The following is a 2,661-nucleotide window of genomic DNA, read 5'->3' on the forward strand; positions in this document are numbered from 1 at the left end:
GAAATTTAAAATTGTTATAACTTCCATATCCCATCTTTCTGCATAAATATCGACCTGTGGCTTAGAGTCTGCCGCGGCTTATCCATGTCAAAAATTGTTTTTATACTCACTTTTTGCTGCTGTGGCTTATATACCAGTGTGGTTTATAGTCCAAAAAATATGGTAGCTGGAACAGATTTGAAATAGGGCTTTAATGAAATTAAATCTGTAAGAAGTTCAAAGCAACTTTTCTTTCCAACTGCATATTGTAAATAAAATAACATGGGATAATATTTTGCTCAACACATGATTATTTCAACAAAAGTGCTGTGGCATAGGATGGGTGTTTACTGACTTAAAAAGGCAAACCGTTTGTCCTATTTAAAGCAACAGTGACCTTCATCAAGAAGCCCAGCCAACTTCCTGTTGCTAGGCAGATACAAATAAAAAGCAAAAGTAAACATGAACACGGCATACAGTCTAATTGAAAAGCTATGAGGATTCCAAGTAAACGCCTAAGATTCCAGATCACATTGACTTAATTAACTGGTCAATTACAGCGTAGAAACATGTAGTACAAATGCTGCTTGACAAGATCCGCCTAATATGAACCACCTACTGTAATTGTGTGAAAATTAAAGAAAATGTAATTAAATGCCTCACCTTAACTTTACTCCACCCTTAACGGGACGATTTAAGACAGGAGTTAACGGGTCCAACTCAACAGGAGCAGGACTGACACCAGCAGAAGAGTCGAGAGACTCTGAGAGCAAACTTGATTGAGCGCGGTGAGTACCTTATCACACAACATCCATATTCGATGTATTTAGTGTTGCACTTTGTAGAATCAAGTGATAAACATTTATTCGTATCATATATATATATATATATATATATATATATATATAAGTATAAATGTAGTATGTATTCTATTTATTTGGACTCAGCTAAAGCGGAGATTGCTTGATACACATTATAAAGCTTGTCAATTGTAGTCATCGAGTTTGAACGCTAAAATTTTAAAGTGAGAGACAAAACAAAAGCTTTCTTAAAGATTTGGTCTTATCTGGTCATCATCAAAGCTATGGAGCTGCCAATCTATTGAAATTGAATTCAAGCACAAATTGTCCCAATTTCCGTATTTTGAAAATAATGTCAGAAACATGTCACTACATAATATAAGAGTATAGAGAAATCCTGCTTACTGATTATATACATAACATAATCATCCCTCTAGAATTAAAATCTGTCATAATTTTTGGCCTCATTTTTTTTTGTTCCAACTAAAGCTATAGTTAGTCTTGGTTTACATTTATTGTATTATATTTCGAATCAAATGGAGGAATAAATGATCTACATGAACTGTACTTACTTTGTTATTATTATTATTATTATTATTATTATTATTATTATTATTATTATTATTTATTTATTTATTTTTAGTCTAAAGATGCCGACCAAAAAAGAAGACAACATTTTTGCATGCTCGGCTTCAACCCGTCAAGTCATTCACATACACACACACACACACACACACACACACACACACACACACACACACACACACGCATACATGCAAAAAAGTACACACACACACACACACAAACACATGTATATATTATAAATATAAACCGATTGAACGGGACTTCTTGTACTAGATTGTGGATTGTCTGCAAGGATCAAAAAAAGAAGTTACATTCATTTAGCTTTAGTGAATTGACAAAAAACTTCTTCTGCTTTGCACCACAAGCATCCACATGAACTCTATTGACATGAAAACAATCATATCGCCAGAAATGCTCTGCCCGTGTTTGGTGTTAATGTAGTATAATAAATGAACAACTAGCACTTAAAAAAATCCTGAGAAGTAATAGTTTTGGTCAATATGAGGGTTTCACTGGGCAGCAACAACATGAAGAAAGGCAGACAGTTTTCAGCCCTCGTCGCAAGAAGAAAGAAAGAGGCCCAGATAAACTGGCATTGTCCAAGCTGTCCGCTCTCACATCACTTCCGCTCGAAGGACTTTCTAAAGATGTGCATTTGCCTTTCCTTTCCACTGCCTTTCAGGACATCATCCGCCACAATGATCATTCTCAAGGTGTTGACTGTTGCCCTTCTGCTGGTTGGTAAGTGATCCAACTCTCAACTACCAACTAACAAGGAGAAAGTGAATGGTCATCATCAAGTAACACGGATGTTAACTCTTTACTGCAGGAACCAGCTGCATGTCTGCTAGGATAAAGAGACAAGTTGGAGTTACTCCGGATGAGGGGAATCAACAAGGACCACCTCCCGGACCATCTGGGTCACCTCCAGGGCCACCTCCAGGGCCACCTCCAGGACCACCTCCCGGACAATCTGGGTCACCTCCAGGAGCACCTCCTGGACAATCTGGGTCACCACCTGGACCACCTCCCGGACCACCTGGGTCACCTCCGGGGCCACCTCCCGGACCACCTGGGTCACCTCCTGGACCACCTCCTGGACCACCTGGGTCACCTCCTGGACCACCTCCCGGACCACCTGGGTCACCTCCGGGGCCACCTCCCGGACCACCTGGGTCACCTCCTGGACCACCTCCCGGACCACCTGGGTCACCCCCTGGACCTCCAGGACCAGCTGGTCCACCAGGACCACCTGGGCCAAATGGTCCACAAGGACCAGATGGGTCACAAGGACCAA

The 2,661-nt window shown here is 40.5% G+C and overlaps 1 long non-coding RNA gene across 1 annotated transcript; it reads left to right on the top strand.

Annotated features, from left to right (window-relative positions):
• The first annotated feature begins 712 nt into the window (after positions 1 to 712).
• On the top strand, positions 713 to 2,273 carry LOC148421833 (uncharacterized). Its single transcript, XR_015865938.1, has 3 exons — positions 713 to 767; positions 2,047 to 2,105; positions 2,194 to 2,273. It is a non-coding gene; the product is annotated as an uncharacterized LOC148421833 (long non-coding RNA).
• Positions 2,274 to 2,661: the final 388 nt, after the last annotated feature.

This window comes from Hippichthys cyanospilos, chromosome 6, assembly GCF_059441005.1.
Source record: "Hippichthys cyanospilos isolate Australia breed blue-spotted pipefish chromosome 6, RoL_Hcya_1.0, whole genome shotgun sequence".
Lineage (NCBI taxonomy): Eukaryota > Metazoa > Chordata > Actinopteri > Syngnathiformes > Syngnathidae > Hippichthys > Hippichthys cyanospilos.